The sequence below is a fragment of the Nycticebus coucang genome, chromosome 8 (genome assembly GCF_027406575.1).
Source record: "Nycticebus coucang isolate mNycCou1 chromosome 8, mNycCou1.pri, whole genome shotgun sequence".
NCBI lineage: Eukaryota > Metazoa > Chordata > Mammalia > Primates > Lorisidae > Nycticebus > Nycticebus coucang.
The window spans coordinates 109,059,978-109,086,051 of record NC_069787.1 but is presented as its reverse complement, the minus strand read 5'-3'; the positions used below and the strand labels follow the sequence as shown (position 1 = coordinate 109,086,051).

Below are 26,074 nucleotides of genomic sequence, written 5' to 3'. Positions count from 1 at the left end.
CGGCACTCTACTGAGGGCCATAAAGTGAGACTCTGTCTCTACAAAAATAATAATAATAATAATAATAAGTTACGAGGAAAAAGGCTCAACACATTTGCTTCTTTCTTTCCTTCTTTCTTTCTCACTTTCTTTCTTTTTCTTTTTTATTAGGTGAGGTCCCACCTCATGCCCTCCCTCTTCTACCGTATGTCCTCCCCTCACCACACTCCTTCCCCCTATCCCGAACTGGACTATAATAGTGTTTTATTGTTCTTAGGAACATAAAATTGTTTATATATTGATTTCCTATAAGTATGGAGTACATTGGATATTTATTTTTTCATTCTTGTGATACTTTACTAACAAGAATGTATTTCAACTCCATCCAGGTAAATGTAAAAGATGTAAAGTCCGGCGACGCCTGTGGCTCAAGGAGTAGGGTGCCAGTCCCATATGCCAGAGGTGGTGGGTTCAAACCTAGCCCCAGCCAAAAAAACCACACACACAAAAAAGTAAAGTCTCCATCATTTTTAATGGCTGAATAATATTCCAGGTATACATATACCACAGTTTAGTTTTTTTATTTTTTATTTTTTTGTAGAGACAGAGTCTCACTTTATGACCCTCGGTAGAGTGCTGTGGCCTCACACAGCTCACAGCAACCTCCAACTCCTGGGCTTAAGCGATTCTCTTGCCTCAGCCTTCCAGTAGCTGGGACTACAGGCGCCCGCCACAACGCCCGGCTATTTTTTGGTTGCAGTTTGGCCGGGGTCGGGTTTGAACCTGTCACCCTCGGTATATGGGGCCGGCGCCCTACCGACTGAGCCACAGGCGCCGCCCGGCACTGACATTTTTATAACTCAACAATTTGAGTTCATCAGACAATCTGTCACAATTCCTCTCCCAGAATGAGAATCAAATGTTAAGTAAGTGTGCACTCTGATTCCCGAGACAGAAACCTTCAACGTGGGAAGAGGACATTTATACTTTGCCCTTTTACTTATCTGTAAGGAAGTTCTTCAGACAGATTCTTCTTAAGACCAAGGAATTGGCTTACAAATTTTCTTTTGCTGGACACAGTGGCTCACACCTGTAATCCTAACACCCTGAGGCCGAAGCGGGTAGATTGTTTGAGTTTATGAGTTCCAGACCAGCCTGAGCCAGAGTGAGACCCTTTCTCTAAAAAGTAGCCAAGCATTGTAGTGGGCACCTGTAGTCCCAGCTACCTGGGAGTCTGAGGCATGAGAATCACTTAAACCCAAGAGTTTGAGGTTGCTGTGAGCTATGACACCACAGCACTCTACCAGGAGCAACAAAGTGAGACTCTGTCTCAAAAAAAAAAATTTCTTTTATTGTTATTATAAAGCCTTGACTCATTTTTACAAACTAAATAGATTTCATAATGGTTTATGTTTTCCATGTGGTTATTTAGTAAAGAAGTTTTCTAAAAAAAAAAAAAGAAGTTTTCTTGAGTACTTTGGCCTGATTTTCTTTTTAGAGAAACTGTGGTTCCTAACTAAGTTGAATTCAATTAATGTGTACAAAATATTAGATTTCGTAGGTTCCCTGACCCTCGGGTGTTTACAGTTTGGTGTGCATGAAAAGCCAAATCCCTCCATTTGCTTATGTTGGCTAGGATTTTTCTAGGTTGATACCCTTTGCATCATGTAGGTAGAAAAGCTGCCTAGAATTATCGTGGTTAAGACCTCCTTTTCAATGAATTTTTTTCACTAGTATTCAAATCTGGCTGGGTGCGGTTGCTTACACCTATAATCCTAGCACTCTGGGAGGCCGAGACAGGCAGATCACCTGAGCTCACGAGTTGGAAACCAGCCCGAGCAAGAGTGCAACCCCTGTCTCTGAAAATAGCCGGTGTTGTGGCGGGCGCCTACAGTCCCACTACTCAGGAGGCTGAGGCAAGAGGATCACTTGAACCCAAGAGTTTGAGGTTGTTGTGATGCCATGGCACTCAAACCCAGGGCATAGTGTCGTAGCTCACAGCAAACTCCTGGGCGCAACCTATCCTCTTGCCTCAGCCTCCCGAGTAGCTGGGACAACATGTGGGCCACCATAATTGGCTAATTTTCTACTTTTAGTAGAGAAGAGGTCTCGCCCTTGCTCAGGTCTCGAACTCCTGTGCTCAACGGATCCACCTGTCTCAGCTTCCCAGAGCACTAGGATTACAGGCTTGAGCCACCACACCTTACAGTTTAGTGAACTTTTGCCCATATATATATGTATATATATATATATATATATATTTTTTTTTTTTTTTGAGATAGAGTCTGTGTTGCCCTTAGTAGCGTGCTGTGGTGTCATAGCTCACAACAACTTCAAACTCTTGGGCTTAAGTGATGCTTTTGCCTCAGCCTCCCAAGTAGCTGGGACTACAGGCGCCGCCACAATGTGGAGCTATTTTTTGGTTGTAGTTGTCATTGTTGTTTGTCAGGCCTGGGCTGGGCTTGAACCCACCAGCTCCGGTGTATGTGTCTGGGACCCGAACCCCTGAGTTACAGGTGTTGAGCCCTGAACAGAGATTTAAAAGCTGCTTGTTGCATCCCAGAACATACGTTCCAGCATTCTTTTGCTTTTTATGTTTTCTTTATATAAGTAACATATGGCTGTATCACCTATAAATTTTTAAAGCACAAGAGGTAAGAGAGTAAGGCCTACGAGACCACCTCCTGGAGGTGATTCCTGTGAGGATGTGGTGCGTATCTGTCCAGAGTTTTCAATGCATATACCTACAGCTGCACTATTTTATACAGAGCCACTCACAGTTTTTACTTTTTTTTACACAAATGATATCACGGTTTATACATCATTCTGAAACTTGCCTTTTCCCTCAACAAATATCGCTACACATGCTCCTTGCTATTTCCCTTTGTATTTATTTATTTATTTATTTATTTTAATTTTTTTTTTTTTTTTGCAGTTTTTTTGGCCAGGGCCGGGTTTGAACCCGCCAACTCCCGTACATTAAGTGCCAGTGCCCCACTCTTTTGAGCTACAGGAGCTGCCCTGCTATTTCCCTTTTTAAGTCTACCAACTTCCCTAAAAACTAGGCAGAAAAGAAGCAGAAGGGCCTAGCTGACGGCCACCAAAAGACGGCATCAGCCACTGTCAGGAATTTTTTTCTCTTATTCCCAGCATTTTTTTTTTTTTTTGGCTAGGGCTGGGTTTGAACCCACCACCTCTGGCAAATGGGACCGGCGCCCTACTCCTTGAGCCACAGGTGCCGCCCCCCCAGCATTTTTTTTTTTCTTTTCTGAGATAGTCTCACTTTGGTGCCCAGGCTAGAGTGCCGTGGTCTCAGCCTACCTCATAGCAAACTCAAACTCCTGAGCCAAGCAATCCTCCTGCCTCAGCCTCCAGAGTAGCTGGGACTATGGGCACCTGCCACAATGCCTAGTTAGTTTTTCTATTTTTAGTGGAGACAGGTCTCACTTTTGCTCAGGCTGGTCTCGAACTCCTGAGCTCAAGAAATCCACCCACCTCAGCCTCCCAGAGTGTTAGGATTACTGGCATGAGCCACTGTGCCCAGCCTTCCCAGTATTTATGAAAATTTTCTAGTGGATAGCAAAGTTTAAAGTATCATCCAATGCACACTCATGTACCTGCCACCCAGATTCTACCATTAACATTTTCCTGGGCGGCACCTGTGGCTCAAAGGAGTAGTGCGCTGGCCCCATATGCCAGAGGTGGTGGGTTCAAACCCAGCCCCGGCCAAAAACTGCAAAAAAAAAAAAATTTTCCTGAACTTTATTACATGCATGTATCCATCCACAGGGATTTTAATGTTAGAAGAGCTCCCTGAAACTCCTCATAGAGTCATCAACTCTGCTTAAAGTGTCAAATAAATATCATGCCTGAGGCTCGGTGCCCATAGCTCAGTGAGTAGGAAACCAGCCACATACACTGAAGCTGGTGGGTTAGAGCCCAGCTGGGCCTGCTAAACAACAATGACAACTGCAACCAAAAAAAAAAAAAAAAAAATAGCTGGGCATTATGGCAGGCGCCTGTAGTCCCAGCTACTTGGGAGGCTGAGGCAAGAGAATTGCTTAAGCCCAAGACTTTGAGGTTGCTGTGAGCTGTGACAGCACAGCACTCCACCGAGGGTGATGTAGTAAGACTCTGTCTCAAAAAAAAAAAAAAAATCATGTCTGAGAAAATTCCTAATGTTTCTGAACATTCTAAGAGGAGGTTAGAAACCTATAAAAGAGGCTCGGCGCCTGTGGCTCAAGTGGCTAAGGCGCCAGCCACATACACCTGAACTGGCGTGTTCGAATCCAACCCAGGGCCCGCCAAACAACAATGACGGCTACAACCAAAAAAATATAGCCGGGCGTTGTTGCGGGCGCCTGTAATGGCAGCTACTTGGGAGGCTGAGGCAAGAGAATTGCTTAAGCCCAGGAGTTGAAGGTTTCTGTGAGCTAAGATGCCATGGCACTCTACCAAGGGTGACAGCTTGAGTCTCTGTCTCAAAAAAAAAAAAAAGAAACCTATAAAAGATAGATAGGTTGTGTAAATAAGTTTTAGGAAAACAGAAAATGCAGATTAAATATTAACTCTAGGAATTATATAAAGGCCTTGCAAGAAAGGAAAATAATCATAATATATATACAGCAAGAAATAATATGGCATAATTCAAGAGAGTTCAGTGAAGAGATGAATAGTTTTTTAAACGTATAGGCAGATTCGGGTGGCGCCTGTGGCTCAAAGGAGTAGGGCACCAACCCCATATGCGGGAGGTGGCGGGTTCAAACCCAGCCCCGGCCAAAAACTGCAAAAAAGGAAAAGTAGAGGCAGATTTAAGAAAACTGAAAAACCAGCATGAGCAAGAGGGAGACCCCATCTCTACTAAAAATAGAAAAACAGGGCGGCGGGCGGCGCCTGTGGCTCAGCGAGTAGGGCGCCGGCCCCACATGCCGAGGGTGGCGGGTTCAAACCCAGCCCCGGTCAAACTGCAACAACAACAAAAAAAAAATAGCCGGGCGTTGTGGCGGGCGCCTGTAGTCCCAGCTACTAGGGAGGCTGAGGCAAGAGAATCGCGGAAGCCCAGGAGTTAGAGGTTGCTGTGAGCCGTGTGACGCCACGGCACTCTACCTGAGGGCTGTACAGTGAGACTCTGTCTCTACAAAAAAAAAAAAAGAAAAACAGGGCGGCGCCTGTGGCTCAAGGAGTAGGGCGCCGGTCCCATATGCCAGAGGTGGCGGGTTCAAACCCAGCCCCGGCCAAAAAAAAAAATAGAAAAACAGGCTGGGCATGATGCTGGGTACCTGTAGTCTCAGCTACTTGGAGGCTGAGGCAGGATTGCCTGAGCCCAGGAGTTTGAGGTTGCTGTGAGCTGTGATGACCTACAGCACTTTACCCAAGGCGACAGTCTCAAACAAAAAACAAAAAACAAAAAAACGAGAAAGACTAACTAACAACAACATGGGAGTGGTTCGTTACCACTCCATGCCTACAGGGCAGGAAGATCGTGCTCCAACTTGGTTGCAGAGACCCTCAATCCCAGAGGGGAGGTTGTCTGACAACAGCTGTGGGCTTCTGAGAAAGGAAGGATCAACCTAGTGATTTTCAACTTGTGTGCCCAGAGAGGATCTTAAGTGTGCTATGCAAAATTTTAATTGATCATTAATTAATTTCTTTTTTTTTCTTTTTTTCTTTTCCCTCAGGGAGCTGGGGCACAAATGCCATCGCCCCATTTTTTCCTCCCTCTACTGACTTGCTCATGCTGTCCAGTTGAGCTGAGCAGGCAGTCACAGGGCAAGGGAGCCTGTCCGTGCAGTCCACGCGGGTCAGCCTCCCAAGGCAGAGCAGGACGGGGAAAGTTAGCGTGCACATCTGGAAGGGTCGGCAGAAGCTATTCAGCATAGTGATGATATATTGTCTCAACTGTACATTTCTTTTTTTTTTTTAGAGACAGAGTTTCACTTTGTCACCCTCGGTAGAGTGCTATGCCGTCACAGCTCACAGCAACCTCCAGCTCTTGGGCTTAGGTGATTCTCCTGCCTCAGCTTCCCTAGTAGCTGGGAACACAGGCACCCGCCACAAAGCCCGGCTATTTTTTGTTATTGCAGTTTGGCCGGGGCTGAGTTTGAACCCGCCACCCTCGGTATGTGGGGCTGGCGCCCTACTCACTGAGCCACAGGTGCTGCCCTCAACTGTAGATTTCGATTTGATTGTAATTAGAGAAATCCTAGATGGGGATCTAAACAAAATTATGTTGTGGCTGGGTGCAGTGACTCATACCTGAGATCCTAGCACTGTGGGAAGCCAGGGCAGGTGGATCCCTTGAGGAGTTGAAGACCATCCTGAACAAGAACAAGACCCTGTCTCTACTACAAATAGAAAAATTAGGTAGGTGTTAGAGGGGCGCCTGTAGTCCTAACTACTCAGGAGGCTGAGGCAAGAGGACTGCTCCAACCCAGGAGGTTGAAGTTGCTGTGAGCTATGATGCCAGGGTAACAGATTGAGACTGGGTCTCAAAAGAAATAAAATAAAATGGCAGGACACAGAAGCTCGTGCCTGTAATCCTAGCACTCTGGGAGGCTGAGGTGGGTGGATTGCTTGAGCTCAAGAGTTCCAGTCCAGCCTGAGCAAAAAAAGGGAGAACTCATCTCTACTAAAAATAGAAGAACTGAGGCAAAAGGCTCACTTGAGCCCAAAAGTTGGAGGCTGCTGTGAGCTAAGACATTACAGCACTCTACCTAGGGTGATGGCTTGAGACTCTGACTCGAAAAATACATATATGGGTTGTGCCTGTGGCTCAAAGGAGTAGGGCGCCGGCCCCATATGCCGGAGGTGATGGGTTCAAACCCAGCCCTGGCCAAAAACTCAAAAAAAAGAAAAATACTATAAAATGACAGGGCACAAAGTCTTATGCCTGTAATCCTAGCACTCTGGGAGGCTGAGACCAACCTGAGGAAGAGTGAGACCCTGTCTCTACTACTAAAAATAGAAAATATTAGCCTGGCATTGTGGCAGGTGCCTGTAGTCCCAACTAGTTAGGAAGCTGAGACAGGAAGATCACTTGAGCCCAAGAGTTTGAGGTTGCTGTGAACTATGACGATGCCACAGTCCTCAACCCCATGTCAACAGAGTGAGACTTTGTCTCAAAATAAAAAAATAAAATAAAAAAGTAAAAACTATTATGTTGTGGCTCGGTGCCTGTGGCTCAAGCAGCTAGCAGGCGTCCTCAAACTATGGCCCGTGGGCCACATGAGGTGGTATGATTACATTTGTTTCCTTTTTTTTTTTGTAGAGACAGAGTCTAACTTTATGGCCCTCGGTAGAGTGCGGTGGCATCACACAGCTCACAGCAACCTCTAACTCTTGAGTTTAAGCGATTCTCTTGCCTCAGCCTCCCGAGTAGCTGGGACTACAGGCACCTGCCGCAACGCCCGGCTATTTTTTGGTTGCAGTTCAGCCGGGGCCGAGTTTGAACCCACCACCCTCGGTATATGGGGCCGGCGCCTTACTGACTGAGCTACAGGCGCCGCCCATCCGTTTTGTTTTTTTACTTCAAAATAAGATATGTGCAGTGTGCATAGGAATTTGTTCATATATCGCTTCTCGGCCTTTTGGCTAAGATCAAGTGTAGGAATTTGTTCATAGTTTGTTTTTTTCTTTTTTTTAACTATAGTCTGGCCCTCCAACAGTCTGAGGGACAGTGAACTGGCCCCCTGTTTAAAAAGTTTGAGGACCCCTGAATTAAGGCACCAGCCACATACACCTGAGCTGGGGGTTCGAATCCAGCCTGGGCCAGCCAAACAATGATGGCTGCAACCAAAAATAGCCAGGCGTTGTGGCAGACACCTGTAGTCCTAGCTACTTAGAAGGCTGAGGCAAGAGAATCACTTAAGCCCGGGAGTTGGAGGTTGCTGTGAGCTGTGATGCAAAGGCACTCTACTTAGGGCGACAACTTGAGGCTCTGTCTCAAAACAAAACAAAACAATTATGTTGTAAGTGTATTAGGAAGATGGGCCTAGTGCGTGTATATGTGGTGGGGGGAGGTGGAAATGCATGTGTGCTCTTCCAGGGTGAAAATCAATAGATCAGGAATGAAACTAAAAACACAAAGTATGTTAACTTAGAGATATGGAAGAAAATACAAAAATATTTAATGTATTTCACAAAATAAAATAGGAATTGAGCCAGAAGATTGCTCAGGTCCTTCTCAGTCCCACCACCCTATTATCTCATGGTCCATGAGTGGAAAATGATACATATGATGAGGGGAACCTCTACTTAAGAACAATTCAGAGACTGAAAAATCTCTAATTTAAGGCTGGGTGCGGTGGCTCACATAGGTAATCCCAGCATTCTGGGAGGCTGAGGTAGGTGGATTGCTTGAGCTCAAGAGTTCCAGACCAGCCTGAGCAACAGAGCGAGACCTCATCTTTACTAAAAATAGAAAAATTGAGGCAAGAGGATTGCTTGAGCCCAAAAGGTGGAGGCTGCTGTGAGCTATGACACCACGGCACTCTACCCAGGGTAACAGCTTGAGACTCTGTCTCTCTCTATATATGTGTGTGTATACATACACATATATATATAATGGCAGGGAACAGAGTCTCACACCTGTAATCTTAGCACTCTGGGAGGCCGAGGAAGGTGGATTGCTTGAGCTCAAGAGTTACAGACCAGCCTGAGCAAAAAAGACCTCATCTCTACTCAAAAGGAAAAATTGAAGCAAGAGGTTCGCTTTGGCCCAAGAGTTGGAGGTTGCTGTGAGCTATGACACCATAGTACTCTACACAGGGCAACAGCTTAAGACTCTGTCTCAAAAAAAAAAAAAAAAAAATTCTTGGCTCGGCTTCTGTAGCTCAAGCAGCTAAGGAGCCAGCCATATACACCAAAGCTGGTGGGTTCGAATCCAGCCCGGGCCCGCCAAACAGCAATGACAACTACAACTAAAAAAAAATGGCCAGGTGTTGTGGCAGGAGCCTGTAGTCCCAGCTACTTGGGAGGCTGAGGCAAGAGAATCACTTAAGCCCATGAGTTGGAGGTCGCTGTGAGCTGTGACGCCACGGCACTCTACCCAAGGGTGACAGCTTGAGACTCTGTCTCCAAAAAAAAAAAAAATCTCTAATTTAGATGTTCTCACTGTTTCAAAATATTACTGCATGGATTACTTATTAAATACAAAAGGGAGAATGTAGCTTTTTAGTTGGAGATTGGTGGTCACTATCTTAATCAAGCAAGTGGTCAAGCTGCGTGGCAATAGCTGCCAGGAGCAGCCAGAAGTCCCACTGAGATGATAGGCTGCTGGGGAAAGTGCACAGTATCTCCAATGTGGGATTCTTCCCAGAAATATTTGTCCTGAATTGAATAAAGGGAAACAGACCACTGTGTTGGATATTGTGTAAGACAACTGGCTAGACTCATCGAAGGTTGGAGGGTGGGCTGTTCAGTCCATTCTGGCTGTGTCACATAATATACCATAACCTGGGTAGCATATAAACAATGGAAACATGTTCCCCACCATTCTGGGGTCTGGTAAACCTTTGCTGAGGGCCTGTTTTCTAGGTGGCTGTCTTTTCTGTGTAGACTCATATGGCCAAAGGGTCAAAGCCACTTTGGGGGGCCTCTTTTCTTAGGGCACTAATCTCATTTGCAAAGGCTGTTATCTGCGTGTTCTAATCACCTCCCAAAAGGCTCCACCTCCTAAGAACATTTAAGGGTTAAGATTTCCAGCTGGGCAGGGTGGCTCACACCTGTAATCATACCACTCTGGGACACTAAGGTGGAGGCTAAGGCTGAGCTCAGGTGTTTGAGACCTGCCTGAGCAAGAGCAAGACCCTGGCTCTACTAAAAGTAGAAAAAACTAGCCAGGTGTTGTGGCAGCTGCCTATAGTCCCAGCAACTCAGGCGGTGAAGACAGGAGGATTCCTTGAGCCCAAGAGTTTGAGGTTGCTGTGAGTTATGATGAAGCCATGGCACTCTACCCAGGGTGACAGAGTTCTGTCTCCAAAAAAAGGGGATGGGGGATTAGGATTTAGAATTAGGAATTAGAATTTGGGTGGGACACAAACATTTAGGTCACAGAAGACTGCTCTGTATTGGGAGAGAACCAAAAAACTCCACAATCAAATGCAATGTTTGAACCTTGATGGGTTCCTGGTCCGGAAAACAAAATAACAGCCATGAAAGACATTTTACGGAACAATTGGGCATCTTTGAGTGTGGCTGATGTCACTGAATTAGTGTCAGTAATCTTTTTTTTTTATTTTTTTTGTAGAGGCAGAGTCTCACTTTATGGCCCTCGGTAGAGTGCTGTGGCATCACACAGCTCACAGCAACCTCCAACTCCTGGGCTTAAGCGACTCTCTTGCCTCAGCCTCCCGAGTAGCTGGGACTACAGGCGCCCGCCACAACGCCCGGCTATTTTTTGGTTGCAGTTCAGCCGGGGCCGGGTTTGAACCCGCCACCCTTGGTATATGGGGTCTGCGCCTTACCGACTGAGCCACAGGCGCCACCCTAGTGTCAGTAATCTTATCATCATGTGGGTGTATGGGGGCCGTTCTCGTTCTTGGAAGGTGCATGCTAGAGTGTGCGTATTTGGGAGTGAGGTACCTCTTCTGCCCACTTTCAGATGGTCGAGCATAAAGAAAGTATTGGAGGGTCACAGAGGAAGTGCGTGAAATGTCAACAATGGCCCTTATGAATACCTGAATATTGGTTCTTTTAACTTTTCTGCAAGTTCAAAAACAATTTTTTTTTTTTTTGGTAGAGACAGAGGCTCATGTTGTCCCTCTCTGTAGAGTGATATTGCGTCACAGCTCAGAGCAACCTCCAACTTCTGGGCTTAAGCGATTCTCCTGCCTCAGCCTCCCGAGTAGCTGGGACTACAGGCGCCCGTCACAACGCCCGGCTATTTTTTGGTTGCAGTTTGGCCGGGGCTGGGTTTGAACCCACCACCCTCAGTATATGGGGCTGGCGCCCTTCCCACGGAGCCACAGGCACTGCCCAAGGTTCAAAATTTTTAAAAAAGAAGAAAAATTATTTCCTCTGAAGGGGCTGCTTTTCTTCATTTAAGAAACCTTGTTCAACTTCAAACCAGCATCTTTTTCATCGTAGAAAACAACTGAAAATCCAACCTTCTCATAAATGGACCTTTTACTTAAGCTTTAAGAGGCTATGGAATTTGAGTGGATATATAACTTATTTGGTCTACTTTTTGCCATTTTTTTCAAATACTGCCTTTTTAAAATATAAATTCTTGTGTGCTCTTAAGCTAAACATCTATGATTTTTTAAAACATTAAATGAAGCCATTGTTTTTGGTAAACTAGGTAAAAGGATATGAAAGCAAACATTTATAGACTGTATACAGGGGACTGTCTGATGACATAGTTACATAGCTTATTTTGTTAATGACAGTTTGGACAAATCTGACTGCTTATTTTACAACAGGTATATGATAGCATATTATTTGAATCTCTGTTGTAAGAAAAAAGATTAAAATAATGATGGCAGAGACTCAAAAAAAAAAAAAAGAGAAAGAAAAGAAACCTTGTTGTCAGTGGCACCCGTAGCTCAGTGGACAGGGCGTCAGCCACATACCCCAAGGCTGGCGGGTTCGAATCCAGCCTGGGCCAGCTAAAGCAACTATGACAACTGCAACAGAAAAATAGGCAGGTGTTGTGGTGGGCGCCTGTAGTCCCAGTTACTTGGGAGACTGAAGCAAGAGAATCGCTTAAGCTCAAGAGTTTGAGGTTGCTATGAGCTGTGATGCCACAGCACTCTACCCAGGGCGACAGCTTGAGACTCTGACTCAAAAAAAAAAAAAAGAAAAGAAACCATGTTGAACAATTGACTCTATAAACTCCATACATGTCTAACTTTGGTGAGGATAAAAACTAATAAAATATGTGAAGTCTGACAGGAGAAACATAATTTTGGGAAGCTGTGACTAACAATCAGATGTGAGGGCGGCGCCTGTGGCTTAGTGAGTAGGGCGCCTGCCCCATATGCCAAGGGTGGTGGGTTCAAACCCAGCCCAGGCCAAACTGCAATAAAAAAAAAAAAAAAATAGCCGGGCGTTGTGGCGGGCACCTGTAGTCCCAGCTGCTCAGGAGGCTGAGGCAAGAGAATCGCGTAAGCCCAAGAGTTAGAGGTTGCTGTGAGCCGTGTGATGTCATGACACTCTACCTGAGGGCGGCACAGTGAGACTCTGTCTCTACAAAAAAAACAAAAAAAAAACAATCAGATGTGATCGCTGTCAAAGGGTAATTAACAATTTGGAGGGCGGCGCCTGTGGCTCAGTCGGTAAGGCACCGGCCCCATATACCGAGGGTGGCGGGTTCAAACCCAGCCCCGGCCAAACTGCAACCAAAAAATAGCCGGGCGTTGTGGCGGGCACCTGTAGTCCCAGCAACTCGGGAGGCTGAGGCAAGAGAATCGCTTAAGCTCAGGAGTTGGAGGTTGCTGTGAGCTGTGTGAGGCCACGGCACTCTACCGAGGGCCATAAAGTGAAACTCTGTCTCTACAAAAAAAAAAAAAAAAAAAAACAATTTGGAAATTAGTACTTTTAAAATTTAGCATTTGAGTTTTAGGACTGCAGTTAACATTGGAGAAACTCTCAGGGGACCCCTCTTTTGTACGGTTTTTAAAAACTGAGGCTCTGGGGAGTGACTTGCCCAAGTTCACACACCTAGTTAGCCACAGAGCCAGGTCTGGAAGTCAGATCTCTACCTTCCCTTTATGTGCCCTGAGTCTTTCACATCCTGTTGCATAACAGTATTGTGTAGTGAATAAACCACTGCTTAGTCATCTGTCTTCTTTCTTATAAAGATAACAATACCAATGAGTGAAAAGTAGGAAAAATGGGCAGTGCCTGTGGCTCAAAGGAGTGGGGCCCTGTCCCATATACTAGACCTGGTGGTTTCAAATCCAGCCCTGCCCCCCCAAAAAAAAGAAAAGAAAAAGTAGGAAAAAGAAGAAAAGACTTGGAGGTAAACAGACCACAGCTGGATACTGGCTGGGAAGGGAAATTGAGACTGACATTGTGGAGTGGTTACTCCCAGGCAATAAAGAATTCCTTCTACCAAATCAGAGTTTCATCTGTTCATACTGTAATCAGCTATTCAAGCTTAGCAACTGATACCAAGAAGCTGGTAAGCCTTTGACTCCCAACATTTGATCCAGCTGTCATGGAGTCAGCACACTCAAGATTGACAAAGAAGCTTTCCTGTTGCTCGTGGTGATTATAAAGATGTTTAGACAAACAAAGAAATGTTGTTTTTAGGCTCCATGCCACTGGCTCAAGCGGCTAAGGCACCAGCCACACTTGAGCTGGAGGATTTGAATCCAGCTCGGGCCTGCTAAACAACAATGACAACTACAACCAAAAAATAGCTGGGCGTTGTGGCGGGCGCCTGTAGTCCCAGCTACTTGGGAGGCTGAGGCAAGAGAATCGCCTAAGCCCAGGAGTTGGAGGTTGCTGTTAGCTGTGATGCCACGGCAGTCTACCCAGGGCGACAGCTTGAGGCTCTGTCTCAAAAAAAGAAATACTGTTTTTAGAATTTGAGGTACTTGGCTTTCTTAAAGAATGTCTGGCCAATTTCTTCAAGTTTAAGACTCCGAACAAGGCGGCGCCTGTGGCTCAGCCGGTAAGGCGCCGGCCCCATATACCGAGGGTGTCTGGTTCAAACCAGGCCCCGGCCAAACTGCAACCAAAAAATAGCCGGGTGTTGTGGTGGGCGCCTGTAGTCCCAGCTGCTCGGAAGGCTGAGGCAAGAGAATCGCTTAAGCCCAGGAGTTGGAGGTTGCTGTGAGCTGTGTGAGGCCACGGCACTCTACCCAGGGCCATAAAGTGAGACTCTGTCTCTACAAAAAAAAAAAAAAAAAAGACTCCGAACAACAAGAGGAGTGAGTTTGATGGTGAGTATGTTGTTACTTATTTACTTATTATTTCTTTTCCCCTACAGTTTATTATGAATATTTTCAAACACATATAAAGGTTAAAAAAAAGTAAGTGATCATCCCTATATGCATCCACCTAAACTCTTTTTTTTTTTTTCTGTGACAGAGTCTCAAGCTGTTGTCCTGGGCAGAGTGCTGTGACATCACAGCTTACAGCAACCTCAAAGTCTTGGGCTTAAGCAGTTCTCTTGCCTCAGCCTCCCAAGTAGCTAAGACTACAGGCCCCCACCACAACGCCCAGCTATTTTTTTTTGTAGAGACAGAGTCTCACTTTATTGCCCTTGGTAGAGCACTGTGCCCTCACAGCTCACAGCAACCTCCAGCTCCTGGGCTTAGGCAATTCTCTTGCCTCAGCCTCCCCAGTAGCTGGGACTACAGGCGCCCGCCACAATGCCCGGCTATGTTTTGTTGCAGTTCAGCCGGGACTGGGTTTGAACCCACCACCCTCGGTATATGGGGTCGGCGCCCTACTCACTGAGCCACAGGCGCCGCCCCGCCCAGCTATTTTTTTATTGTAGTTGTCATTGTTGTTGGGTGGCCCAGGCTGGATTCAAACCCTCCAGCTCCGGTGTATATGGCTGGCGCCCCAGCCACTTGAGCTACAGGCGCCAAACCATCCACCTAAATTCTTAAGTAACATTTTATTATTCTTCCTTTAGCATACATCTACCCATCTATATATCCTACTTTCCAGATAAGATTCCATTTTGGTCCAGCCTGAGCAAGATGGAGACCCATCTCTAGTAAAATAGAAAAATCAGCTGAAAAGTCATGGGGCCACCTATACTTTCAGTTGCTCAGGATACCGAGGCAGGAGGATCACTTGAACTCAAGAGACTGAGGTTGTCATGAGCTAGGCTGACTCCACAGCCCTGTAGCCTGGAGCAATAGAGTGAGACTTTGTCAAAAAAAAAAAAAAAAAAGGAAGGCAGGAAGGAAGGAGCCTGTGGCTCAGTGGGTAAGGCACCAACCCCATATACCAAGGGTAGCAGGTTCAAACCCAACCCTGGCCAAACTGCAACCAGAAAATAGCCGGGCCTTGTGGCAGGCTCCTGTAGCCCCAGCTACTTGGGAGGCTGAGGCAAGAGAATCACCTACACCCAGGAGTTAGAGGTTGCTGTGAGCTATGACGCCACAGCATTCTACCGAGGGCAATAAAGTGAGACTCTGTCTCTAAAAAAAAAAGGAAGAAAGGAAGGAAGGAAACCATCTTGTTTTAATATGCACTCTAAAAAAAGTTGCAGAGTCAATATAATTTCCCCCAAATACGTATATCATTAAACAGAGTTCAACTTTTTTTTTTTCCTTTTTTGAGACAGAGTCTCACTTGGTCACCCTTGGTAGAGTGCCATGGAGTCTTACCTCACAGCAACCTCAAAGTCTTGGGTTCAAGTGATCCTCCTGCCTCAGTCTCCCAAATGCTGGGATTACAGGCATGAGCCACCGTGCCCAGCCAACTTATTTTTATATGCAGTCTCATTCTGTCATCAGGCTAGAGTGCAGGGCCTCATCGTAGCTCATTGCAGCCTTAAACTCCTGGGCTCAAGCAATCCTCCTGCCTCAGCCTCCTGAGTAGCCAGAGCTACAGGCGAATGCCACCATGCCTAGCTTATTTTTCTTTTCTTTTCTTTCTTTTTTCTTTTTTTTTGAGACAGAGCCTCAAGCTGTCACCCTGGGTAGAGTGCTGTGGCATCACAGCTCACAGCAACCTCCAACTCCTGGGCCCAGTGATTCTCCTGCCTCTGCCTCCCAAGTAGCTGGGATTACAGGCGCCCACTACAATGCCCAGCTATTTTTTTTTTTTTTTGGCTTTTGGCTGGGGCTAGGTTTGAACCTGCCACCTCAGGCATATGGGACCGGCACCCTACTCCTTGAGCCACAGGCACCGCCCCCCACCTATTTTTTTTGGTTGCAGCCATCACTGTTGTTTGGTGCGCCTGGGCTGGATTCGAACCCGCCAGCTCAGTTGTATGTGGCTGGCACCTTAGCCGCTTGAGCCACAGGCGCTGAGCCCTAGCTTATTTTTCTTTGTTTTGTAGAGACAGAGTCTCACTCTTCCTCGGGCTGATCTTAAACTGCTGACCACAAGTGGTCCTCCCTCCTCCCAAAGTGCTAGTATTGAACCACACCATGCCTGGCTAAGTTCAACATTTTAAATGGTTAATTTGTGTTTCTTTTGAGGTAAAATTTGCATAAAATGAAATGCACAACTCTTTTTTTTTTTTTTGTAGAGACAGAGTCTCACTTTATAGCCCTCGGTAGAGTGCCGTGGCCTCACACAGCTCACAGCAACCTCCAACTCCTGGGTTTAAGCGATTCTCTTGCTTCAGCCTCCCAAGTAGCTGGGACTACAGGAAATGCACAACTCTTAAGTGTCCTCATTCATTTGCTGGGGGTTCAGCAAATATAAGCACATGGGCAACTTACACCATTCCCAAGACACTGAACTTCACATCACCCACAGAGGATTCCCTCATGCTCACCCAATAACTTTTCACACCCAAGGTCAGAAACAAGTATTGTTCTGAAAATTTTCAACCGTAGACTAATCTTCCCAGTTCTAGAACTTTATACCAGTGGACTAATACAGTAAGCATTCTTTATGTGAGGTTTATTTTACTCAGTATAATGCTTTGGGAGTACATTTATTTCTTTTCCTTTCTGAGTAGCAATCGATGTGTGCAAAACATACAGCCTGGTTAGGGTGGAGTCTTAGCAAAACTGACCATGAAGGGGAAGTGGGAAGTTTGGCCAGGACTTCAAAACTGACCAGGAAAGGGCGGCGCCTGTGGCTCAGTGGGTAGGGCGCCGGCCCCATAGGCCGAGGGTGGCGGGTTCAAGCCCGGCCCTGGTCAAACTGCAACAAAAAAATAGCCGGGCGTTGTGGCGGGTGCCTGTAGTCCCAGCTGCTCGGGAGGCTGAGGCAAGAGAATCGCTTAAGCCCAAGAGTTAGAGGTTGCTGTGAGCCATGTGACGCCATGGCACTCTACTGAGGGCGGTACAGTGAGACTCTGTCTCTACAAACAAACAAAAAAAAAACTGACCAGGAAAGGGAAGTGGGAAGTTTGGCCAGGACTTCAAAACTGTGAGGCTGAGGGAGGAGGATTGTTTGAGCTCAAGAGCAGGAGTGAGACCCCATCTCTAATAAAATAGAAAAATTAGCCAGGCATCATGGCAGGCACCTGTAGTCCCAGCTACTCTGGAGGCTGAGGCAGGAGGATCACTTGAACACAGGAGTTTGAGGTTGCTGTGAGCTAGATTGATGCCATGGCACTCACTCATGACAACAGAGTGAGACTCTGTCTCAAAAAAAAAAAAACTAGGAGGGCAGCACCTGTGGCTCCGTGGGCAGGGCGCCTGCCCCATATACGGAGGGTGGCGGGTTCGAGCCCAGTCCTGGCCAAACTGCAATAACAAAAAAAAATAGCCGGGCATTGTGGTGGGCACCTGTAGTCCCAGCTGCTCGGGAGGCTGAGGCAAGAGAATTGCTTAAGTCCAAGAGCTGGAGGTTGCTGTGAGTCCTGTGATGTCATGGCACTCTACCGAGGGCAGTAAAGTGAGACTCTGTCTCTACAAAAAAAAAAAAACTAGGCAGAGACTGCACTTGTGAAATGTGGTAATGTGGCCATGACCTCTAAATGGAGTCCAGACAGCACTTGTGAACTATTAGAACCTAATAAGGTAAGTTACCTGGGTGTAGGATTAGCTCATGTTCACAAAGGGGAATGGAGACTTTCAGCTACGACCTCAAAACTGGATCAAGACGGCACATGTGAAATATATTACAGGGACCTGCTATGTCAGGCTTCTTCCATTTAGTGTAAAATGTAAGAGCCCCGTGGCATGCCTAGGGAAGACTTCCATTCCTTTTTATGGCTGAATAATATTCCACTATTATATATATACCACATTTTCTTTATTCATTCATATGTTTAATGAGTCTTTGAGTGGTTCCCACATTTTGGCCACAGTGACTGGTGCTGCCATAAATATTCAAGTACAAGTTTTGATTTGAGCATCTGTATTCAGTCCTTATACACCTAGGAGTGGAATTGCTGGGTGAAGTGTATGATTTAACTTATTGAGGTACCACAAAAGCGTTTTCCACAGTGGATGGATCATTTTTCTTTTCCATCAGCAATATACTATAGGAAGGTTCCACTTCCCAACAGCTGTTATTGTCCTTTTTTTTTTTAAGACAGAGTCTCACTTTGTTGCCCTCAGTAGAGTGCTGTGGCATCACAGCTCATAGCAACCTCCAGCTCTTGGGCTACAGTGATTCTCTTGCCTCAGCCTCCCTAGTTGCTGGGACTACAGGCGCCCACCACAATGCCCGGCTATTTTTGTTGCAGTTGCCACTGCTGTTTTAGCTGGCTGGGGCCAGGTTTGAACCCGTCACCCTCGGTATATGAGGCCGGCGCCCTACCCACTAAGCCACAGGTGCCGCCCTTTTATTTTTATTTGTAGAGACAGAGTCTCACTGTACCGCCCTCGGGTAGAGTGCCGTGGCGTCACACGGCTCACAGCAACCTCTAACTCTTGGGCTTACGCGATTCTCTTGCCTCAGCCTCCCGAGCAGCTGGGATTACAGGCGCCCGCCACAACGCCCAGCTATTTTTTTTGTTGTTGCAGTTTGGCCGGGGCTGGGTTTGAACCCACCACTCTTGGCATATGGGGCCGGCTCCCTACTCACTGAGCTACAGGCGCCGCCCCGCCCTTTTTTTTTTTTTTATTATGACCATTCCAGTGGGTGTGGAATCATATGTCATTGTGGTTTTCATTTGCATTTCCCTAGTGACTAATGACTGTGAGCATCTTTTTTTTTTTGCAGTTTTTGGCCAGGGCCGGGTTTGAACCCACCACCTCCGGTACATGGGGCTGGCGCCCTACTCTTTTGAGCCACAGGTGCCGCCCGTGAGCATCTTTTCATATACTTTTTGGACATTTGTGTATATATATATATTTTTGTTTGTTTGTTTGTTTGTTTGTTTTGTTTGTTTGTTTGTTTGTTTGGCTGGGGCTGGGTTTGAACCCGCCACATCCGGCGTATGGGGCCAGCACCCTACTCCTTTGAGCCACAGGCGCTGCCCCTGTATTTTTTTTTTTTTTTAAGAAATATTTCTTCATGAAGATGCCCAGAAGCCTGAAAAAAAAAAAAGAAATATTTCTTCAAGTCTTTTGCCCATTTTCAAGTTCAGCCATTTATCTTTTTTGCATGAAGTCTCTTTTAACTCCATAAAGCAGCCTCGTTTCTCCAGATAATTTCCTTTTACTTCCAATATCTGTAATGCTAATAGGAGATTAACATATGATATCTTAAAAACCTGGTTAAACAAAGGTATGTCTTGTTTACATAAAGGGATCAACTATTCAGATGACACTACTCTGCTTTTCAGAAAATAACTGAATATCCTGATTAGAATGTATTAAATTAAACTGAAGTTCAAATCTTAAAATCCTATTATCAAAACTGGTGGCAAAAACAACATTCTTGTAATTGGAGATGTTAAAAACAGTGGAGAAAGGCTGAGTCTCTGCAATTAAATCTCATTAATTTTCCAAAATAAACTTCTACAATTATTTTATTTTATTTTAGTCTCACTCTGTCTCCCTGGGTAGAATGCCCTGATGTTATAGCTCACAGCAACTTCAAACTCTTGGGTTCAAGCAATCCCCTTGCCTCAACCTCCCTCTGAGTAGCTGGGACTATAGGCACCAGCCATGACACCCAGCTAGTTTTTCTATTTTTAGTAGAGACAAAGTCTTGCTCTTGCTGAGGCTGGTCTTAAACTTATGAGCTCAAAGAATCCACCTGCCTCAGCCTCCCAGAGTACTAGTATTATAGGCATGAGCCACTGTATCCGGCCCAAAATAACTTGTTAAATATGGGTAAGAGTTGGCTCAGTGGTTAGGGCGCTGGCCACATGCACAGGGGCTGGTGGGTTTGAACCTAGCCGGGGCCTGCTAAACAAACAATAAAAAAAGAATTCAACATGGACCTCCAGGGTCACTTCCCACCACTCCACCAACCTGGACAGCTCATGTCATCCCTAACTATGTTATAATAGTGAAATCTATTCCTTTACAGAAGGACCAAATGAAAATTAGATCAAGAATACAATTGAAGTTAAAAGAATAAAATTTCTTAGATACTGGGAGGCTAAGGCAAGAGAATCACCTAAGTCCAAGAGTTGGAGGTTGCTGTGAGCTGTGTGACGCCAAGGCACTTTACCATGGGCGATAAAGTGAAACTCTGTCTCTACAAAAAAAAAGAAGAAGAAAATTTCTTGGTGCCCGACAACACCGGCTATTTTCAGAGACAGGGGTCTCACTCTTGCTCAGGCTGGTTTCGAACTTGTGAGCTCAGGTGATCTGCCTGCCTTGGCCTCCCAGAGTGCTAGGATTACAGGTGTAAGCAACCGCGCCCAGCTAGATTTGCATACTATTGAAAAAAATTCATTGAAAAGGAGGTCTTGGGCGGCGCCTGTGGCTCAGTCAGTAAGGCGCCGGCCCCATATACGGAGGGTGGAGGGTTCAAACCCGGCCCCGGCCAAACTGCAACCAAAAAATAGCCGGGCATTGTGGCAGGCGCCTGTGGTCCCTGCTGCTCAGGAGGTGAGGCAAGAGAATCGCTTAAGCCCAGGAGTTGGAGGTTGCTGTGAGCTGTGTGAGGCCATGGCACTCTGCCGAGGGCTATAAAGTGAGACTTTGTCTGTACAAAAAAAAAAAGCAAAAAAAAAAAAAAAAAAACAGAGAGATCCTCTTTAAAAAAAAAAAGAAAGAAAAGAAAAGGAGGTCTTAACCACTATAATTCTGGGCAGCTTTTATGCCTACATGATGCAAAGGGTATCAACCTAGAAAAATCCTAGCCAACATAAGCAAATGGAGGGATTTGGCTTTTCATGCACACCAAACTGTAAACACTGAATTCAACTTAGTTAGGAACCACAGTTTCTCTAAAAAGAAAATCAGGCCAAAGTACTCAAGAAAACTTCTTTACTAAATAACTAGATGGAAAACATAAACAATTATAAAATCTATTTAGTTTGTAAAAATGAGACAAGGCTTTGTAATAACAATAAAAGAAATTTTATTTTTTTTTGAAGACAGTTTCACTTTGTCATCCCTGGTAGAGTGCTATGGTGTTATAGCTCACAGCAACCACAAACTCTTAGGCTCACGCGATTCTCTTGCCTCAGCCTCCCCCATAGCTGGGACTACAGGTGCCCGCCACAATGCCTGGCTACTTTTCAGAGACAGGGCTCAAACAATCTACCCACCTCAGCATCACAGAGTGTTAGGATTACAAGCATGAGCCACTGTGCCCAGCAAAAGAAAATTTGTAAGCCAATTTCTTGGTCTTAAGGAGAATTTGTCTGAAGAACTTTCTTTCAGGGCGGCACCTGTGGCTCAGTTGGTAGGGCGCCGGCCCCATATACGGAGGGTGGCGGGTTCAAACCCTGCCCTGGCCAAAACTGCAACCAAAAAATAGCCGGGTGTTGTGGCGGGCGCCTGTAGTCCCAGCTACTCGGGAGGCTGAGGCAAGAGAATCGCATGGGCCCAGGAGTTGGAGGTTGCTGTGAGCTGGGTGAGGCCACGGCACTCTACCTAGGGCCATAAAGTGAGACTCTGTCTCTACAAAAAAAGAACTTTCTTACAGATAAGAAACAGGTCGAAGTATAAATGTACTCTTCCCACATTGAAGGTTTCAGTCTCAGGAATCAAAGTGCTCACTTAACATTTGATTCTCATTCTGGGAGAGGAATTGTGACAGATTGTCTGATGAACTCTAATTGTTGAGTTATAAAAATGTCCGTGCCAGGGGCAGCTCATGGTAGGAGGTCAATTCTGAAAGCTTGCTTTTTTAGGTCTGAAGATGGAAATAACCTCCAAAATGTTCAGCTAAGTTTAAACTTAGAGATCTGTTGCTTCATTCCTCAATCTATTCAAGAAACATTTATTTCACCATCACCCCGTTGCCCATTGTGCACCTTGTAGTGAGAATATGAAGATGAAACAGACTCAGCTCAGCACCTGTAGCTCAGCAGCTAGGGCACCAGCCACATACACTAGAGCTGGCAGGTTTGAATCCAGCCTGGGCCTGCCAAACAACAATGACAACTACAACAACAACAACAACAAAAATAGCCGGGTGTTGTGGTGCCACGGCACTCTACCAAGGGCGATAAAGTGAGACTATCTCCAAAAAAAAAAGATAAGTAAAGATAAATACAGGTTTATTATTATTAAATCATAGCTGTGTACATTAATGCAATCATGGGGCACCATACACTGGTTTTATTTACCATTTGACATATTTTCATCACACTGGTTAACATAGCCTTCCTGGCATTTTCTTAGTTATTGTGTTAAGACATTTATATTCTATATTTAGTAAGTTTTGCATGTACCCTTGTAAGATGCACTGTAGGTGTGATCCCACTAATCACCCTCCCTCCACCCACCGTCCTCCACTCACCTCCCTCCCTCTCCCTCTTCCCCATATTCTTAGGTTATAACTGGGTTATAGCTTTCATATGAAAGCCATAAATTAGTTTCATAGTAGGGCTGAATACATTGGATACTTTTTCTTCCATTCTTGAGATACTTTGTTAAGACGAATATATTCCAGCTCTATCCGTGTAAACATGAAAGAGGTAAAGTCTCCATCTTTCTTTAAGGCTGCATAATATTCCATGGTGTAAATATACCACATTTTTTTTTTTTTTGAGACAGAGTCTTAAGCTGTCGCCCTGGCTAGAGTGCTGTGGCATCACAGCTCACAGCAACCTCCAACTCCTGGGCTTAGGCAATTCTCTTGCCTTCGCCTCCCAAGTAGCTGCGGCTACAGGCACCTGCCACAACACCCAGCTATTTTTTTGTTGCAGTTTGGCTGGGACCAGGTTTGAACCTGCCACCCTTGGTATGTGGGGTCAGCACCCTACTCAGTGAGTCACAGGCGCCACCTGGGTGTGTCACTTTTTCTCAGACTGTTCTAGAACTCCTGAGCTCAGGCAATCCACCCACCTCAGTCTTCCAGAGTGCTAGGATTATAGATATGAGCCACTATACCGGGTCTTATGTTTTCTTTAAAAGGTCTTTAATGGATTAAATGGAATAGATTAACAAGCTGTGGTATATGTATACATGGAATACTATTCAGCCACTAAAAGAGATGGAGACGTTACATCTTTTGTATTAACTTTAAAAAACCTGAATCTGCAACTGAATAGAAAACCATGAGATGAAACTAACATCTTACAGCCATCTAATCTTTGATAAACCAAACAAAAACATACACTGGGGGAAAAACTCCCCATTCAATAAATGGTGCTAGGAGAACTGGATAACCACAAGTAAAAGACTGAAACTGGACCCATACCTTTCTCCACTCACTAAAATTGATTCCAGATGGATAAAAGATCTAAATCTAAAGCATGAAACAATAAAAATTCTGGAAGAAAGTGTGGGGAAAACACTTAAAGTTATCGGCCTGAGGAAAGACTTTATGAAGAGGACTTCAGTGGCAATTTCAACAACAAAAATAAACAAAATGGGACTTAATTGAAATGAAAAGCTTCTGTACAGCTAAGGAGAAAACAACCAAAGCAAATAGACAACCATCAAAATGGGAAAAGATATTTACATATTATGAGTAGGACAAAAGCTTGATACTAGAATCTACAGGGAACTCAAGTTAATCAACATAAAAAGAGCCAACAATCCCTTACATAAGTGGGCAAGCAAGGTGAATAGAACCTTCTCTAAAGAAGACAGACAAATGGCAAACAAACATATGAAAAAATGCTCATTGTCCCTAATTGTCGGAGAAATGCAAATTAAAACCACCCTGAGATACAATCTAACCCCAGCGAGAATGGCCCACGTCACAAAGTCTCAAAGCTGCAGATGCTGGCGTGGATGTGGAGAGAAAGGAACACTTTTACACTGCTGGTGGGACTGCAAACTAATACAACCTTTTTGGAAGGAAGTACGGAAAATCCTCGAAGCACTCAAACTAGACCTCCCATTTGATCCTGCAATCCCATTACTGGGCTTCTACCCAGAAGAAAAAAATCCTTTTATCATAAGGACACTTGGGTGGCGCCTGTGGCTCAAGGAGTAGGGTGCCAGTCCCATATACTGGAGGTGGTGGGTTCAAATCCAGCCCCGGCCAAAAAAAACCCCACACACACACAAAAAAAAAATAAATAAATAAAAAATATATCATAAGGACACTTGCACTAGACTGTTTATTGCAGCTCAATTTACAATCGCCAAAATGTGGAAACAGCCTAAATAACCACCAACCCAGGAATGGATTAACAAGCTGTGGTATATGTATACCATGGAATACTATTCAGCCACTAAAAGAGATGGGGACTTTACATCTTTTGTAGCAACCTGGATGGAGTTGAGACACGTTCTTCTTAGTAAAGCATCACAAGAATGGAGAAGTAAGAATCCAATGTAGTCAATTCTGATATGAGGACAATTGATGACCTAGTACATGGTGGGGAGTGAGGGAAGGGGGGAGCGGAGAGAGGGAAGGAGGAAGGGGGTGAGGGGTCATGGTGAGTGACACATCTCTTAAGGGTGGGACACAATATAAGAGGGATGTTGCCTAACAAATGCAATCAGTGTAACCTGGTTCTTTGTACCCTCAATGAATTAAAAAGAAAAAAAGAAAAAGAAAAGTAAAAACCTGAGTCTTGGCACCCATAGCTCAGTGAGTAGGGCGCCGGCCACATACACCGAGGTTGGCGGGTTTGAGCCTGGCCTGGGCCTGCTAAACCACAATGACAACTGCAACCAAAAAATAGCCTGGCATTGTGGCAGGTGCCTATAGTGCCAGCTGCTAGGGGGGTTGAGGCAATCCACCTGCTTCAGCCTCCCAGAGTGCTAGGATTGCAGGTGTGAGCGCCACCATGCTGGCCCTAGAATTTCTTTTTAATTTTAGCTTGATCACACGATTCCTTTTATAGAATTTATCATTTATAAAACTCTCATAACTTAGAACATTTTACTCCAATTAGTTTTTGACCTATATTTTTCTTTTTTCCATTTTGAAACAACAATCCAGTTTTTTTACTTTAGGACAAAAACTTCCTTTTCTTTTTCTTTTCTTTTTTTTGTGGTTTTTGGCCGGGGCTGGGTTTGAACCTGCCACCTCTGGCATATGGGACCGGCGCCCTACTCCTTGAGCCACAGGCGCCACCCCTTTTCTTTTTCTTTTTTTTTAATTTATCCCATCACATAAAATTCTAATTTTTTTTCCTCAACTTATTTTTTTTATATATTATATTTTATTTTTTTGAAGCTTTTTTTTTTATTATTGTTGGGGTATTTCCTCAACTTATTATATTCATTAAGTTTTATCTCTATCAGGCTGTGCCTGTGGCTCAGTGAGTAGGGCACTGGCCCCATATACAGAGGGTGGCAGGTTAGAACCCAGCCCTGGCCAAACTGCAATGAAATATAGCTGGGCATTGTGGCAGGCACCTATAGTCCCAGCTACTCCAGGGGCTGAGGCAAGAGAATTGCCTAAGCCCAAGAGCTGGAGGTTGCTGTGAGCTGTGATGCCACAGTACTCTACCGAGGGCAACATAGTGAGACTCTGTCTCTCTGTCTCCCAAAAAATAATAATAATAATAATATATCTAAATAAGAGAGATTTTTAGGCAATGATTACAGAATTCCCAAATGTTAAAAATGAATTATAGGGCGGCGCCTGTGGCTCAGTGAGTAGGGTGCCAGCCCCATATGCTGAGGGTGGTGGGTTCAAACCCAGCCCCGGCCAAACTGCAACCAAAAAATAGCCGGGTGTTGTGGCGGGCGCCTGTAGTCCCAGCTACTCGGGAGGCTGAGGCAAGAGAATTGCATAAGCCCAAGAGTTAGAGGTTGCTGTGAGCCATGTGACCCCACGGCACTCTACCCGAGGGTGGTACAGTGAGACTCTGTCTCTACAAAAAAAAAAAAAAATGAAAATTATAGGCTTGGCACCTGTAGCTCAAGCTGCTAAGGCACCAGCCACAGGTGCCTGCCACCAGCCACCCCAGGCCTGCCAAACAACAATGACAACTACAACCAAAAAATAGCCAGGCATTGTGGTGGGTGCCTGTAGTCCCGGCTACTTGGGAGGCTGAGGCAAGAGAATCGCTTAA

At 45.3% G+C, this 26,074-nt stretch overlaps 1 pseudogene; it reads left to right on the top strand.

The window, feature by feature from the left end:
* Positions 1 to 7,549: 7,549 nt before the first annotated feature.
* On the top strand, positions 7,550 to 7,626 carry LOC128592770 (uncharacterized; annotated as a pseudogene).
* Positions 7,627 to 26,074: the final 18,448 nt, after the last annotated feature.